The sequence below is a fragment of the Hordeum vulgare genome, chromosome 3H (genome assembly GCF_904849725.1).
Source record: "Hordeum vulgare subsp. vulgare chromosome 3H, MorexV3_pseudomolecules_assembly, whole genome shotgun sequence".
NCBI lineage: Eukaryota > Viridiplantae > Streptophyta > Magnoliopsida > Poales > Poaceae > Hordeum > Hordeum vulgare.
In genome coordinates this window covers 321,745,872-321,764,573 of record NC_058520.1, presented here as the reverse complement: position 1 = coordinate 321,764,573, position 18,702 = coordinate 321,745,872, and positions in this window count along the sequence as shown.

Here is an 18,702-nt window from a genome sequence, read left to right as displayed (position 1 = left end):
GAAAATCCTTGGGACGGTTCTAGCTCCTGGATGTTCATCGTTATTATTTTTTATTCTTATTATGCCCTTTCTGTGGTGTCGCCCAGATGCCCGACTGTAGTGAGCATTTATTTTATTATGCCCTTTCTATGGTGTCATTGAGACGGCCGAGTGTGGGATATTTATTTTTACTATGCCATATATGTGGTGTCGCTTAGACGCTCGACTGTGGCAAGTGTTATTACTTTCATATAAGCCCTGTATGTGGTGTCACTGAGACGCCCGACTGTGGTACATATAGCAATTTTCCTTTTTACAAGTCCCCTTATGTGGTGTCGCCCACACACGCGACTGTGGCTTGTATTGTTTATCCTTCCGAGGTGTCGCCTCAGACGCCCTATCGACAAGCTCATATTTTACTGTTTTTTTTCCCTGCTTATTTATACATGATTGGTAGGAGTGAATTTACTGCACAAATGCGTATGTGAATAAATTTTTATGACATGAGCCAGTTGTTAAATGATTTTAGCATGCATCTCACCTGCTTTAACTTACCCGCTTTCGTGATGTTTGCGAGTACATTGAAAGTACTCACTGGCTTGTCCCTGGCTATTGTCTTGGCCAGATTTCATTGGAGAGGAGCACGATGTCGTCAACCCGAAGATCTAGGAGTCGGTTATAGCAACCTCGTGAGATAGGAATTTATCCAGGTGAGCTGTTCCTGTGGAAATGGAGTGCATGGGCACGGGAGATTCCTCAAATCGCTTCCACCATCAGCCTTAGTTCATGTGCAACCCAATGGACCTTTATGCTCTTGTAACCCACAATTTGTAAATTGCTTGGGATTTATGTATCAAGTGAGTGTTCACTAGCTAACAGTAGTCCCGGGGCTGGTGAATATAAGGGCCTATTTTCTGGAAATGGTTTTCCGAAAAACTGGTCGCCACATTGTGTTACGACCCATACTATGTTGTAATCTCAGGGACTCCACCTATATATAAAGGGGAGCCCCTGAGGTGGAAAGGATGAGTTAGAAACCCTCAAGAGCTAGGTAGCAATTGTGCACCCTTGTAACCGATATCATCATCAATAAACACCAAAAGCACGACGTAGGCTTCTACCTCCATCGGAGGGGCCGAACCTGGGTAAATTCATGTCTCTCGGTTTCGATCAACCATGTTCAAGTTGCCACCTAAATGTGATGGCCTCACACCTAAGTCCTTTCACAAGGGCATCTGCTGTTACAAAACCACAACAATCGGCACCCACCGTGGGGCCAGCATTAAGTTCTTGAAAGGAGCTCTCATAGGGATCGAGGGATGTGTGATCGAAGAGATGACCAAGACTCGCTGTGGAAAGCCCTACATCAAGGACTCAAACTAGGGTCCCGAGGCCGGCTCAATCCAATATGGGTATCAGGTTCCCTTTAGCAATATACACATGTTCATTGGCAAGATCGAAGCATGAGGACCCGAGCAGGACATCTGCACCAACATCGTCCAGCCGGCTCATCGCAAGCGGTCCGGCTGTTTTCTAGCCAGCCGGAGGCATGTCTTTGTGGGCTTCACTCAGGGGGGGGGGTGAGCTCGCATATAACTCTATAACTAGTGGGGATACTCTTGTTAACTCTGATAGAAAATCCTCAGTTTGAGACACCAAGTCGATTTGTCTGCTTTTTGATGACCGGCTTGGGGACTATCCCAGCGAGCTGGAGTTCTGTAAGCCGCCATGCCAAGCCACTATATACATGGCACGAACTACGATGACTCATAGTTCCACTGTAGCAGGAGCAACCAATGGCCCTGATGGGTCGGCACCGGCTTCAGGGGCCACCAGGTCAAGGAAGATGCTAGACCAAGCTATGGAGGATTTGATGGTAGAGATTACCAAACTCCTAGAGGGACAAGTAACCCCAAAAATCAGGAGGAGCGTAACATAGAGTTGACAAAATTTTGTGCGCACATGACCAAGATTTAGGAAGAAATTGATGCCGAGAATACTCGTATGGCTGAGTGACAGGCCCATATCCACAGTGAGCCCAAACGATTGAATGCAGAATCTTGATAGCCGGGTCTTTGTCGAGATGCCTCAGAGGAAGTTCATCAAAGGAGACACGAGAGCTGGTTTCCCCCTAATATTGAACCAACGTCCCTTTTTGACACTCCACAGTGCACCCTAGGGACTGGACAACCTCGGGAGAATTAACCTCGTCAGCCAATTCAGCAGCACCGGACGGATCAACCGCCGGCGGCTCAATCGCCGCCTCAGCGATTCCATACGCGGGCGGGTCACTTTTCAAACCGAGTGGATAACATGTTGTAGGAGATTTTCAATCTCGAAGCACTCCCAATCACATGAAATACCCCAATTGAAGTCGAAGCCGGTAACTCCATCAAGATGCGAAAAACCGCGATCACCCAACATGCATAATATTCTTATTATCGTGACTGGGTTCATTCTACGCCTTACGCAAGTTGTAGCAAGAGCCGACACGATTCGCTAGTAGTGTCAAGCAGTGGCCGCAGACAATATCCCCGTAATTCTCGAACTCGGTATGTGGTTTCATACACGGAAGCGACCATGAATGTGGCTCAGGCCTTACGGGAAGCAGAGGCAGTAGTGGCGGCGGGTCAGGCGCCACCTTCCGCAACCCGACCTATCTCCTCAACGACCAGTCTAGGCAGTAGAATGATTGGAGTTCCCTTCCTAGCTCCGACTCTTTATAGTGAGCGTATAGCCAAATATTTTAAAGGTCCTCGCAAGGTTCCCAATTACACGGTTAATCTTGAGCCAACAACATGGATCGGAAGTTATGAGTTATCTATGGACATGCTTGACGTTAGTGATGCCGTGTCTGCTAAGTATCCGACGATAATGTTGGAGGGGCTAGCTTGCACATGGTTGAAAACCTACCACCCAATTCCATCTACTACTAGGTAGAGTTGAAGGATCGTTTCATCAAGAATTTCCAAGGCACTTGTAAGTGTCCAATGATGATTGTTGTTTTACAACACTATGTTCAACGGTGGGATGAATCGCTCATCATTGGCCTCGTTGGGTCATGAAGATCATTCACTCATCGGACAGTATAACGACTGCCCAAGTTGTTTTGACTTTGGAGAAAAATTGCCACTTCCAACCACTTTTTCACAAGCTTGTATGCCTCAAGCGAAAGGTTCAAGATATGGGAGACCTCATGGATGTCCTTACTAGATATGCTGAGTCGGACAACACAAAAGATTCCAGTTCAGATGATGATTAAACTGGCAAAGGGAAGAAGCATGACAATGGAAAAAATCATGAGCAACACAATCTTGGGCATCAAGGAAACCATAATTATCAGGGCAATGGTGGAATATGCAAGCATCCTGACGGTGGGTCAGATTTTGTTTCTAACACCAATGCTGGTGTTAAAAATGAGCGACGAAACAACAATTCTCGCAAATCTCATAGTGGGAACAAGCCGCGCAATTACGAGGACACACTTAAAGGCCCTTGTATGAAACATAGCTACCCAGATAAGCCGGCATCTCATGCATGGGAGAATTGCCACTTCATGCAGGATTTCAGAAACCAAGTTTTTCAAAACTTTTAAGGAGGCAATGGCGGTGGAAATTTGGGTCAACCTGGCGGCTCTCGAGCTGCCATATCTCGGGGGATCTGGATTGGATACTGATGATAGGCCAATTCGGCAGCTTTTGGGACGAGCACCACCTGCTTCGCGGGTCCAGGATCTCATGGGTCTGGTGGCTCGGGCGCTGGTTATTGACATCACGGCAATAATGATGATGGGCGGCAACGCTCGGGACAAGGAAATCAACAACATAACAACCAAGCCTGTTTTCAAAGCAACCACAAGCAGTTAAACAACGGGCAGTATGATGTGTTCACAACTAGTACCTACCGGCGAGAGCGCAAGGTCAAACATAGGGCCATCAATATGGTCGAGCCAGCAACCCCCAGGTATTCGAACTGGTATGAATACCCAATCACGTGGAGCAGAGAGGATCATCCCCCTCGGGTCGATAAACCGGGTGGTCTTGCTTTGGTGGTGGCGCCTCAAGTTGGTGGTTATACTCTCAACAAGGTCCTCGTGGATGGAGGATACAATATTAACATTTTATACTACGATACTTTCCGACGCATGCACTTTTCCGAGGATAAGTTACACCCATCCTTCATGGTCTTTCATGGAATCATCCTTGGGAAATCAGCATACCGAATTGGCTGGATAAAGCTTGACATTGCATTTGGCTCGGAGTTCAACTATAGATTTGAATCTCTAATGTTTGAGGTGGTCAAAATTAAGAGCCCATATTATGCTCTTTTTGAGCGGCCGGCTTACGCTCAATTTATGGCTCGACCATGCTATATCTACCAAAAACATAAGATGCGAGGGAAGAATGGTACCATCACTATGGATGAAAGTTGAAAGTTAGCTCAGGAATGTGAGGAAGAAGACATAGTGTATGTCGAGTCAGTGTGCGTGGCGAAAGAATTGAAATTTTACACAACGAATGTTGAGCCGACCGACATGACTTTCCTCAAGAAGCCCACCACAGAATGTGAACCCACCCTGAAGTTTAATTCGGCCGAGGACACTAAACACGTTAATTTTACTCCTGGTGATTCTTCCCAGCAGTTAGTTGTTGGGACACGCATGGATCCCAAGTAGGAAAGCACGCTCATCGAGTTCATCCGTGAGAATCAGGATATCTTTGCATGGAAACCTTCTGACATGCGTGGAGTATCGAGAGAACTCGCTAAGCACCACCTTAATGTGGATCCTAAAATGGAACCTGTTCGATAATTCCTGCATCATTTCAATGAGGAGAGACAAAAGGCCATTGGTGAAGAAGTAACCCGACCCCTAGATGTCGGGTTCATCGTTGAAGTGTTTCATCCATAGTGGTTGGCAAATCCAGTGCTGGTTCTGAAGAAAAACGACACTTGGCTGATCTGTGTTGATTACACACATATTAACAAAGCTTGTCCCAAAGATCTGTTTGCTCTTGCTCGCATTGACCAGATCATTGACTCAACAACTGGTTCTGAATGTCTTTCCTTCCTAGATGCTTATTCTGGTTATCATCAGATCAAGATGGTTTTTGAGGATCAGGGGAAGCCGGCTTTCATCTCCCCTTTGGTGCTTTCTGCTACCTCTCGATGCCCTTTGGGCTTAAGAGGGCGGGGGCTACATATCAATGTTGTGTTCAGAACTGTTTACACAACCAGATTGGACGCAATGTTCATGCCTATGTCGATGACATTCTGGTCAAATCCCAAAAGAAGGAAGCTCTGCTGGATGACCTCACGGAAACATTTGACAACGTTCACATATACAGGATGAAGATTAACCTGGCTAAGTGGATCGTTGGTGTTCCTGCAGGCAAGTTACTCGTTTTCTTGGTCTCAGAACATGGCATTGAGTCTAACCCAGAAAAATCAAAGAAGTGACCTTCCTTGCTAAGCTGGCCAAGATCAATGATGTCGAGTGGATGGCGGGTCACATTGCGACCTTAAACTGGTTTATAAGCCGCCTTGGTGAGAAGGCGATTCCTCTGTATAAGTTTTTGGAAAAGATAGATAACTTCGTCTGGACTGATGTTTCCAATGATGAGTTTGAAGCACTCAATAAATAGCTAGTTGAACCACACATTTTAGCCACTCAAATTGACAAAGGGCCTATGATCATGTACATTTTTGCAAATAATAAAGCAGTCAATGTAGCAGTTGTCTTTGAGAACAAGGAGGCGGGAAAAGAGTATCCAGTACAAAGGCTTGTCTATTATGGCAGCGAAGTTTTGACTTTATCAAAATAGAGATATCCACATTGGCAGAAGCTAGTTTTTGGTATCTTCATGGCTTGTCGTAAGCTCAAACACTAATTCTAGGAACATCCAATCACCATGGGAAAGCACAGTTGCTCCGTAGGGTGGTTTTCATATTTGATCACAACATATGCATCATTGGACTCATATGTTTTCCAAGTATATTTCAGAAAAAGTTCAAAAGATGCTATGGCTTAAGGTTTATGTGGAGATGCCCCTCGATGCAAGAAAGGAATAATGTTGGCTCAAGCTTCAAGCTACAAGACTCTTCATTTTATATTTGTGAGAAATCACTTTTGAGTCCATAGGAAAGCCAATACTATTAAAAGGGATGAGGTAGTAAAATGAACCGATTGCTCGAATGCTCAAAGTTAGCCACCAAAACACTCAGTCATTTTTCCCACATATCCACTCTCTCAAGATCCACATTCAAAAATTCGGTTGCACCAACATTTCCATATCGGACCCATCGAGCTTAACCTCAGACACAAACCCTAGCCATTCCCACCAAATCGGTGAAACCGAAACCAAGTCGGTGCAACCGAGTTCAGTGTGACCAACATTCTATTGCCAAGATACACAAAATCGTAATTTCCTAGTTTGAGTATTGGTGCCACTTAGTTTGGTCGTCTGACTGTTAGTCACCTTTTCGTTGCCACCGAGTTTCATATATCGGTCTCACCGAGATTCAAAAGTTCACACCTTTAGTGTTCATCGGTACTACTGAGTTGTCAACTTCGGTGTCACCGAATTTGCCCTTCTATGTGTAATGGTTGGATTTTGGCTACTGCCTATATATATCCCTTCACCCACCTCTCATTCGTGAGAGAAGCACTCAGAACACTCACTTCACTGCCAGATCCATTTTCTGAGAGAGAACCACCTACTCATGTGTTGAGACCAAGATATTCCAATCCTATCATTTGAAACTTGATCTCTAGCCTCCCCAAACTGCTTTCCACCAAATCAACCTGTCCTACCCATGCATATTCTGTGAGAGAGTGATTTGTGTTGAGGAGACTATCTTTATAAGCACAAGAGCAAGGAGTTCATTGATCTACCTCATCTATTACCTTTTGGAGGGTGATGCCTGCTGCCTCTTGAGCTTGCTTTGGTTTTCCCTTGAAGAGGAAAAGGTGATGCAGCACAGGAGCAGTAAGTATTTTCCTCAGTTTGAGAACCAAGGTATCAATCCAGTAGGAGAATCAAGCCAAGTGTCCAGAGTACCTGCGCAAACACAACGAGCTTGCACCCAACGCTATAAAGGGGTTGTCAATCCCTTCAAGATTGATTGCAAAGTGAGATATGAAGGCGGAAAGTGCAACGAAGTAAAAGTGTAAGGCTGAAAATATGATGTGAAGTAGACCCGGGGGCCATAGTGTTCACTAGAGGCTTCTCACAAAATAGCAAATATTACGGTGGGTCAACAAATTACTGTCGAGCAATTGATAGAACCGCGCAAATTCATGACGATATCTAAGGCAATGATCATACATATAGGCATCATGTTCGAGACAAGTAGACCGATACTTTCTGCATCTACTACTATTACTCCACACATCGACCGCTATCCGGCATGCATCTAGTGTATTGAGTTCATGACGAACAGAGTAACACCTTAAGCAAGATGACATGATGTAGAGGGATAAATTCAAACCAATGATGTAAACCCCATCTTTTTACCCTTGATGGCAACAACACGATGCGTGCCTCGCTGCCCCTTCTGTCACTGGGAGAGGTCACCGCACGGTATGAACCCTAAACCAAGCACTTCTCCCATTGCAAGAATCATAGATCAAGTTGGCCAAACAAAACCCACAACTCAAATAGAATTACAAGGATATGAAATCATGCATATAAGAGATCAGAAGAAACTCATATAAGATTCATAGATAATCTGATCATAAATACACAATTCATCGGATCTCGACAAACACATCGCAAAAGAAGATTACATTGGATAGATCTCCATGAAGATCATGGAGAACTTTGTATTGAAGATCCAAGAGAGAGAAGAAGCCATCTAGCTACTAGCTATGGACCCGAAGGTCTATGGTGAACTGCTCACGCACCATCGAAGAGGTCATGGTGTTGATGAAGAAGCCCTCCATATCCGAATCCCCCCTCCGGTAGGGCACCAGAACGTTCCCCAGATGGGATCCTGCGGAGACAGAAGCTTGCGGCGGCGGAAATGTATTTTCGTGTATCTCTCACGCAGTTTTAGATTTTTCGAGAATTTATAGGCGGAAGAGGTAGGGCAGACGAGCCACAGGGGGCCCACAAGTCTACTAGGCGCGGCCCCCTGGCCGCGCCTAGGGGGCTTGTGGCGTCCCCTGGTGGCCACGGCTTTGGTTCTCACGTCCAATGCGTATCTTCTGTTCCGAAAAAAAATCTTTTCGGAAGTTTTATTCTGTTTTGACACCGTTTAAAATCCTCCTCTTAAAAGGGTCAAAAACACGGAAAAACAGGAACTGGCACTTGGCACTGAGTTAATAAGTTAGTCCCAAAAAAGATATAAAAGGCATAAAAAACATCCAAAGTTTGACAAGATAATAGCATGGAACCATCAAAAATTATAGAAACGTTGGAGATGTCTCAAGCATCCCCAAGCTTAACTCCTGCTCGTCCTCGAGTAGGGAAGTGATAAAGACTGAATTTTTGATGTGGAATGCTACCTAGCATAGTTGTCCTTCCTAACTTCTTTCATGTGACATGAATGTTCAGATCCGTAAGATTCAGAACAATAGTTTGCTATTGACATGAAAACAATAATACTTTAAGCAAACTAGCAAGGTAATCATGAACTTTAGAAATAACAAGGCCAAAGAAAGTTATCCCTACAAAATCATATAGTCTGGCTATGCTCCATCATCCCCACACAACTAATTTAAATCATGCACAACCCCGATATTGGCCAAGTAATTGTTTTCGCACTCTTACTTTCTCAAACCTTTTTCAACTCTCACGCAATACATGAGCGTGAGTGATGACCCACAAGTATAAGGGATCTATTGTAGTCCTTTCGATAAGTAAGAGTGTCGAACCCAATGAGGAGCAGAAGGATCTGACAAGTGGTTTTCAGCAAGGTAATATCTGCAAGCACTGAAATTATCGGTAACAAGTAGTTGTGTGGTGAGATGATTCGTAGCAGGTAGCAAGGAACAAAAGTAACAACGGTGCAACAAAGTGTCCCACTCCATTTTGTAGCAAGGGACAAGCCTGGACAAAGTCTTATAGGAGGAAAAACGCTCCCGAGGACACATGGGAATTTCTGTCAAGCTAGTTTTCATCATGTTCATATGATTCGTGTTCGTTACTTTGATAGTTTGATATGTGGGTGAACCGGCGCTTGGGTACTGCCCTTACTTGGACAAGAATCCCACTTATGATTAACCCTTCTCGTAAGCATCCACAACTAAGAAAGAAGAATTAAGACAAAGTCTAACCATAGCATTAAACTAGTGGATCCAAATAAGCCCCTTACGAAGCAACGCATAAACTAGGGTTTAAGCTTCTGTCACTCTAGCAACCCATCATCTACTTACTACTTCCCAATGCCTTCCTCTAGGCCCAAATAATGGTGAAGTGTTATGTAGTCGACGTTCACATAACACCACTAGAGGAAAAACAACATACAACACATCAAATTACCGAATGAATACCAAATTCACATGACTACTTATAGCATGACTTATCCCATGTCCTTAGGAACAAATGTAACTACTCACAAAGCATAATCATATTCATTACCAGAGAGGTAATGAGTAGCATCAAAGATCTGAACATCAACTCTTCCACCAAGTAATCCAACTAGCATCAACTACAAAGAGTAATTAACACTACTAGCAACCTTACAAGTACCAATCGGAGTCCCGAGACGGAGATTGGTTACAAGAGATGAACTAGGGTTTGGAGATGAGATGGTGCTGATGAAGATGTTGATGGTGATGAGTCCCCTCCGTTGAGAGGAGTGTTGGTTATGACGATGGTGATGATTTCCCCCTCTAGGAGGGAAGTTTCCCCAGCAGGATCGTCCTGTCGGAGCTCTAGATTGGTTCTGCTCAAGTTCCGCCTCATGGCGGCGGCGAATCCTCGGAAGAGCCTCCTGGGGATTTTTTCAGAGCGAAACCCTTCTTGTAGCAAAAGAGGGGGGCAGTGGGCCAGCAGGGAGCTCACCAGCCCCCTAGGCGCGACCAGGGGGAGGCCGCGCCTAGCAGGCTTGTGGCCTCCTGCTGGCGCCCCTCTGGCACTTCTTCGGCCCAGTATTTTTTATAAATCCCAGAAAAATCCACGTTGATTTTCACGGCTTTTGGAGTTGCGCAAAATAGGTATCTCAAACTTGCTCCTTTTTCAGGCCAGAATTCCAGCTGCCGGCATTCTCCCTCTTCATGTAAACCTTGCAAAATAAGAGAGAAAAGACATAAGTATTGTACCGTGAAGTGTAATAACATCCCAAAAAGCGATACATATCAACATGAAAGCATGATGCAAAATGGACGTATCAACTCCCCCAATCTTAGACCTCGCTTGTCCTCAAGCGAAAGCCGGGATCAATAAGTATGCCCACATGTTTAGAGAGAGAGAGAGGTGTCGAAAAAACAAGATACGAACATGCAGGTATCATGATCATGATCAGAACAACAACACTATCATATCATCTCTTATGCTAAAGTGACAATTTCCTCACAAAGTAAAGTATGGATCAAGAACCTTACTGAGAATTAACAACCGATAGCCTTTAGTCACTAAAGCAATTGCAATTTATCACAACATTAGTAAGAATCAAATAAGATCTTGTAAAGAAAATCCACATACTCAATCATCTTTTCGTTCTCTACAATTGCTTGAAGTCACGTGGTACCTGTGGTGGGTATAAGCCTGACAGTAGATGTGTAGGGTACGAATGAGATGGGCAGAGTCCTAGCTACGGCGAGGTTGTATGAGTTCAGGTCCCTCTGCGGTGGAGGTAACAGCCCTATGTCTCAGTGCTCTCGGAGCTTGTTGTCGAGTGGAATATGGAATACAATGATTTGCTAACCCCTTTACCACTGGGGGAGGGTGGCTTATATAGAGTGCGCTGCCCTCCACAACAGTTCTGATTCAGGGGCGGAGTAGTGGCGATTGAATGTGTACGTTACAGGTAACGGACGACCTAAATGCTAATAAATGCACCTGGAAACGTACGACCGTTTCCCCCACAGGGGTCACGGTGTACCGAGTGGTATCCAGTCGGTCAGCTAGATACGCTCCGAATGTTACTCTCCGACTGGACGTCATCGAGGATCGGCTACCGACTGGATGATGGGGATTCCTTAATTCAGTCGGAACTGACTAACTCCCTTGTCCTTTGGGAGGGGTAGTCCTTGGGTAGGACCTATAGGGCAGGCCTATGACCCTACCTTAGGACTATAACCCCATCATTAGTCCCCGAATGGATTGGGGTTGGAACGACGAAGCGATGTTTGAAGTTGGATCCGATTGGAACGGACTCGGCTTGGGCGTTGCTTGCCTCGGTCCATTTTGACTTTTCTGATCGACGATCCGAGTGGAAGTACTCGCGAAACAGACTGTCGGGAACCGAGTGCTTCGGCGGCATCTTCTGATGCGACCGGTCAACTGACAGCGCCGGATTTTCCGGGATCCTCAAATTTCGGTTTCCGCGCGCTCAGCGGGGATGACGCCAGCGCGCTCGAGTAGCGCCTGACGCCTCGATTCTCGCGCCTTCAACCTCTCCACTAATATCGCCGCGGTGGGTCGGGGGGATAAGGTTTCGGGGCCACTTGCCAGCGACCCAGTCGGAGCCCTATAAAAATCTCGGCGGCGAGGCTTCTCTGTTACGCTCGCCGAATCCCTTGCTCTCGCCTGCCCTGCCCTTCTCGCCACCTCCAGCGCTCCTATACTCCTCCCTTCTCCTTCCTCCCGAGGGCTCGCAGCCGCCGCCATGACCAAGGGCCAGACCAGCAAGATGGAGGCGAGGAAGAAGAAGGGGAAGACGGCGGCACCTGCTCAGCGGCGGCAGCGGCCGCTGCCGGCGGGATAGATCCAGGGCAACTTCCTCCCCTCCAGCTGGTGGAGCACGGGATGATCGTGCACAAGTCCTGGAGGCTGCCGGCGGAGGACGAGGTCGAGCCAGCGCCTCGGGAGCGGGAGCCCGTCCTGCTGCTCAGCCACGTCCACCGAGGTTTTTCTTTGCCCCCGCATCCTTTCTTCAAGGGCATCATGAATCACTTCGGAGCCCAACTTCACCATTTTCCTCCGAATGCCATTGCCCATCTTTCTGCCTTCATAGTTTCATGTGAGTGTTTCATCGGCTGCCCTCCCCATTGGGGTTTGTTCAAACACATCTTCTCCGCCCGATCCCAAACCATCAAACGACTTAGCCAGTCGGATGATAAGACGCACCTCCTCCAGCTCTGCGGGGGTTGAGGATTCCAGAAGAAGAGTCGGAGTAGCTATCCTGCTCTCCAGTTAAGCGAGTCCGTTAGGAACTGGCAGTCGACGTGGTTCTACTGCCAGGATATCGCCTGTCCGAATGCGTCGACTGGGCTGCCTCCTTTTAGTCTAGATCGGCCCGCCCCGCCTCAGCAGCTCGCGCTCTCGAAGGCGGAGAAGAACGACATCCAGCCCTTGGTTGAGGCACTCGTGGACGTCGTCAGGAGGGGGGTCACCGGTATAGACCTGTTGGAAGTCTTCCTTGGTCGGCGGATCCAGCCTCTGCATGCTCGCGACCATGGCATGTCGCATTACACGGGGCCCGAAGACTCCACTCGGACCAACGTGGCGGGCGTGACTGAGGAGAGGGTGACCTCGTGGGTGCTCCAAATCACGGGTCCCTGCGAGAACCCCAAAGGAGCTCGGCGGGTGAAGCCTTACAACGCGGATTATCCTCCACCGAATCAGGTGAGTGGCACTTGTGGAGTGCATTGAACTGTCTTAATTCCTGTCGTTTGTCTATATCTCCGTGTGATGTCTAATGTATCCGACTGAAATTTATGCAGGCGTGGACCAACTGGTTCTCCCCCGTCTCGAATGGGAATCCGGAGGAGGAAGAGGAGGAAGGCAGCCAGGAGGGCAGTGTGGAGAGCGCCGAGTACGTCTCCGACAGCGGGGAATCAGAGGAGGAGAAAAGCGAGGAAGAGGAAGAAGACGAGGAGCAGGACTCGCCACCTCCGCAACTGGAGCATCGGACCAAGCGCCGACACGAGCCCGCTGTCCCCTCAGCTCCTCCCGCGTCTTTGAGTGCTCCGCCTACTGCTCCAGTGGTCCCGAGTGTTCGAAGCACTAAGAGGACCAGGGATGCCGTCGCTGAGCCCGCGGGCCAATCTTCTAAGGCGCCCAAGCCGAGTGGGCCTAAACCTCGGAAGGCTCTGCTGCGAATGAGGGTCGCTGTCCCCGTCACCTCCACGTAAGTGTACTCAGCTTTCGATTCTTTCTGATATCCGAGTGAACTTCTGTTTACTGGCTGAATGGATCTCACTCGACAGGGTCGCTACTTCTGCCACCTCTCCGGCGCGTCAGGAAGACGACCCCATGGACACGGACAACGTCGTCTCGTCTCAGCCAGGTGCGTTGTAGGAACGTCGAGTGTTTTATACTATCGCGTCCCAAGCAGGTGCTTCTTTCTTTTTTTGAGATTTCGTGTCATTTGGCCTGTCAGGGGCGATCTGCCTGGATGAGGGCGACCAGGGGAGAGCCGACCCAGCTGTGGAGCCTGTTCTTGAGGCTGCTCCTCCCGCTGCCGCTCTCGCCGCCGACGTGCTGCCGACAGAGGCGCCGCCACCGACTGAACCAGTGCTGGTGGATGAGGAGCCGACTGGGGCGGACCTTGGGATGCCTCAGGAACCTCCAACGATTCCAGGTTCGTCGAATGCTGAATTCAGCATCCAGCGTCTTCCGGAGGAGCAGGTGGGAGCGGCCAAGGGGGCTATGGTGCAGGCGGAGCTGATGGCTGGAGAAGCCAAGAGGGCCTACGACTCCATTGCGGCCTTGTACCAGCGGAGCTTGGAGCTGCGCGATGATATCCGAGTAAGTGGTCTAGTAAGTATTTACTTTTCCCCTGTAACCCACTGGGTGTTCTTGAATAGCAGCTGTTGTTTGCAATGGGTTCACTCTGAGTGAACCCAGTGGGTGTAGTCCCCGAGACTTCTGTCGAGTGCTTGCACCGACAGTTGTCTTTATACATTTTGCCTTGAGTTTGGTTGTGTCTGTAGATAGGATTACCGAGTGCGAGTAGTTGTTGCAGTCGGAGTGCACTTACGGTAAGAGTCCCCGAGAGTAAGTTGTACTCAAGTCGGGTAGTATTGGCCTCGGAGGCGTAGGTGATAACATGCATCTCAATAGGGCAGGCCTGCTTGAGCTGCATGCCAGTGGGGTCACTCTTAGTGAACCCACTGGGTGTAGTCCCCGAGACCGCTGTCGACTGCTTGCGTCGGCAGGGGTCTGAAGAACTTAGACTGTTAACTGTTGAACTTTCTGATTGTCCCTTGTTTCTTGGTGGCAGAAAACTTGTGAAATGGGGACGGCCTATGAGGCTTTGAGAGCGGAGAGGAACCAGTTCGCTGGTGAGCTTGATGCGGCTATGCTCGCAATGGCCGGCATGAAGGATGCTCTGGAGGGGCGAGAGAAGTCTTTGGAGGAGGCTCGTGAAGCTAACAAGGTGTTGACTGAGGAAGTGGAAAGAATGAGGAAACACAGGACTGCTCTCACGAATCAGATGGCCGTCCTGAATAGACGATGCATAGCTCAGGAGAAGTATGTCAACGACTGGGCTGGGCAGATGATGACTCGTCTGGCTGGTAGGTCTTATGTTTTGCCGAGTGCTTGTACTGTGTGCGTGACACTCGACGTTTATTGTATGCTTGTCCTTTTGTTGCAGATTTTTGCGTAGATGCTGAAGCTGAAGCCGCGGCTGTGGAGCAGTCCATTTAGGACAACGTGCCACTCGGCGAGGACGCCAATCGGGATCTGCTCCGGGCGCATATCCGCGTAGGCAAAGTGGGTCCTTTCATCGGTCGACTGAGAGAGGTCGTTGGCCGAATTGACAAGGAACTTTGGCCAGAAGACGAGTCACGGTAGGAGATGGAGAACCTGATGGCGCGACTGGAGGAGATTCCGAGCCGAGTGCAATCGTGGAAGAAATCGGCAGCGCGTTGCGGTGCAGATGTTGCTCTGTCCTTGGTCCGAGTCCATTGCAAGGAGGTGCGTGAGGAAAAACTAAAGACACTGAAGGTCGCCAACACGAAGAAGCTTCGATTCAAAGACTTCATGGAGACGTTCCTTGAGAGTGCTACCCGCATTGCCGACAGAATCGACTTGGACACTTTCGTGGAGCCCTCCAATCCTGGCGCCGGCCCAGCTGACGCGTAAGAAAACTTTATCCTCGGTATGCCGAGTGTTTATCTGTAAGGTACTTTAGCCACTTCTGTTGGCTGTCATACTTTTAAATCGGTGTGGGTAAGCTTGATCCGCACCGAGTTAGCTATCTTTTTCGAGAATTTTGGAATCCGAATGAAAGCATTTACTCTTGTGTTTGAATGTTGTTTCGAGTGCGACGTTTAGTGCATACTCGGAGAAGATTAGTACTTAGGTGATTCTTGATCACAGCTAAGTCCCCGAGTGCGACGTTTAGAGCACACTCAGAGGAAGTTAGAACTTAGGCGATTAAGGATTGCAGCTAAGTCCTCGAGTGCGACGTTTAGTGCACACTCGGAGAAAGTCAGTACTTAGGTGATTCTTGATCACAGCTAAGTCCCCGAGTGCGACGTGTAGTGCACACTCGGAGGAAGTTAGAACTTAGGCGATTAAGGATCGCAGCTAAGTCCTCGAGTGCGATGTTTAGTGCACACTTGGAGGAAGTCAGTACTTAGGTGATTCTTGATCACAACTAAGTCCCCGAGCGCGACATATAGTGCACACTCGGAGGAAGTTATTACTTAGGCGATTTAGGATCGCAGCTAAGTCTCCAAGTGCGACGTTTAGTGCACACTCAGAGAAAGTTAAAACTTAGGCGATTCAGGATCGCAGCTAAGTCTCCGAGTGCGACGTTTAGAGCACACTCGGAGGAAGTTAGAACTTAGGCGATACAGGATCGCAGCTAAGTCCCCGAGTGCGACGTTTAGTGCACACTCGGAGGAAGTTAGTACCTAGGTGATTCTTGATCACAGCTAAGTCCCCGAGTGCGACGTCTAGAGCACACTCGGAGGAAGTTAGAACTTAGGCGATTCAGGATCGCAGCTAAATCCTCGAGTGCGACGTTTAGTGCACACTCGGAGGAAGTTAGTACTTAGGCGATTCAGGATCGCAGCTAAGTCCCCGAGTGCGACGTTTAGTGCACACTCGGAGGAAGTTAGTACTTAGGCGATTCAGGATCGCAGCTAAGTCCCCGAGTGCGACGTTTAGAGCACACTCGGAGGAAGTTAGAACTTAGGCGATTCAGGATCGCAGCTAAGTCCCCGAGTGCGACGTTTAGTGCACACTCGGAGGAAGTTAGTACTTAGGCGATTCAGGATCGCAGCTAAGTCTCCGAGTGCGACGTTTAGTGCACACTCGGAGGAAGTTAGTACTTAGGCGATTCAGGATCGCAGCTAAGTCCCCGAGTGCGACGTTTAGAGCACACTCGGAGGAAGTTAGAACTTAGGCGATTCAGGATCGCAGCTAAGTCCCCGAGTGCGACGTTTAGTGCACACTCGGAGGAAGTTAGTACTTAGGTGATTCGGGATCGCAGCTAAGTCTCCGAGTGCGACGTTTAGTGCACACTCGGAGAAAGTTAAAACTTAGGCGATTCAGGATTGCAGCTAAGTCTCCGAGTTTGACGTTTAGTGCACACTCGGAGAAAGTTAAAACTTAGGCGATTCAGGATCGCAACTAAGTTTTTTTTTGTGACCGGAGTCTGCGACCGTGGAAAAACTCTGAATCTGCAAAAAACTTAATCTGATGTATATTATTTCATCAATACTTGTTCGTTACACCGCTTCAGTCGACGATCACGTATAGAATCTCTTGAGGAGGTCTCCGTTCCATGCGCGCGGCTCGTCTGTCTCCCTCTGAATGTTGTAGAGTCTGTATGCTCCGTATTTCAGCACCTTGGAGATGATGAAAGGCCCTTCCCAGGCCGGAGCCAACTTGTGGGGTCTTTGCTGATCCACTCGGAGCACTAAGTCGCCTGCTTGGAATGTGCGACTCCTGACGTGACGCGCATGAAAGCGTCGCAGATCTTGCTGGTAAATTGTTGAGCGAGTTAGTGCCATCTCGCGTTCCTCCTCTAGAAGATCTACTCTATCTTGCCTTGCTTGTTCTGCTTCAGCTTCGGAGAAGAGTTCGACTCGTGGGGCATTATGAAGCAGGTCACTCGGAAGGACCGCTTCTGCTCCATAAACGAGGAAGAACGGTGATCGCCCCGTTGATCTATTCGGAGTGGTGCGGAGGCCCCAAAGCACTGAAGGTAACTCGGTGACCCATGCGCCAGCAGCGTGTCCCACCTCTTGCAGGAGTCGGGGCTTAAAACCTTGAAGAATATGCCCATTCGCCCGCTCAGCTTGTCCGTTGGATTGAGGATGTGCTACGGAAGCAAAATCCACTCGGATACCCTGACTCGCACAGAAACCTTTGAATCTGTCCGAGTCGAAGTTTGTCCCGTTGTCCGTGATTATGCTGTGAGGTACCCCGAATCTGGAAATGATGTCCCTGACAAATTTGACAGCTGTTGAGGCGTCGAGTTTCTTGGTGGGCTTGGCTTCTATCCATTTTGTGAACTTGTCGACTGCCACCAACAGATGTGTGTAGCCACCTTGGCCTGTCTTGAATGGTCCGACTGTATCTAATCCCCAAACTGCAAATGGCCACACAAGAGGGATTGTCTTCAATGTAGATGTTGGCTTGTGGGACTTGTTGGAGTAGAACTGACAGCCTTCACATCGGTCGACCATATCTTTAGCCATCTCGTTTGCCTGCAGCCAAAAGAAACTAGCTCTGAACGCCTTGTCGATGATTGCTCTCATAGAAGCGTGATGACCGCAGGTTCCCGAGTGAATATCCTCTAGGATCAACTGCCCTTCCTCTGGGGAAATGCAGCATTGAAGAACGCCTGAAACACTCTCCTTGTACAATTGACCATCAATGACAGTGAATGCCTTCGACCTGCGGACTATTTGCCTGGCTTGGACTTCGTCTTCTGGAAGTTCTTGCCTCAGGATATATGCAATGATCGACACTGTCCAATCGGGAATGACAGCCAGAATCTCCATGACCAGATCAACCACAGCAGGTACATCGACTTCAGTCGGATCTGTTGTGCTCTTGGGTTGTACCGGTTCTTCTGTGAAGGGATCTTCTTTGATTGAGGGAAGGTGGAGGTGCTCGAGGCAGACATCACTCGGGACTGGTCTCCGAGTGGATCCGAGTTTTGCCAACTCATCAGCTGCTATGTTCTTCAGTCTCGGAACATGGTGGAGCTCTAGACCTTCAAACTTCTTCTCCAGCTTCCTCACTGCATTGCAATATGTGGTCATGGTGGGGTTCCTGACGTCCCACTCTTTCATCACTTGATTGACCACCAAATCCGAATCGCCGTAGACCATCAAGCGACGGACGCCGAGTGAGATGGCCATGCGCAATCCGTAGAGGAGAGCTTCATACTCTGCCTCGTTGTTGGAGGAATCAAAGTGTATCTGCAGCACGTACTTGAGCTTGTCGCCCTTTGGTGATATGATCACAACACCAGCGCCTGAGCCATTCAACATCTTAGATCCATCGAAGAACATTGTCCAATGAGCCGAGTAGATGTGGGTCGGTTGCTGTTGTTCTACCCATTCTGCTATAAAGTCAACCAGGGCTTGAGACTTAATAGCTTTCTTGGCCTCGAACTTGATGTCACAGTACAACATCTCCATTGCCC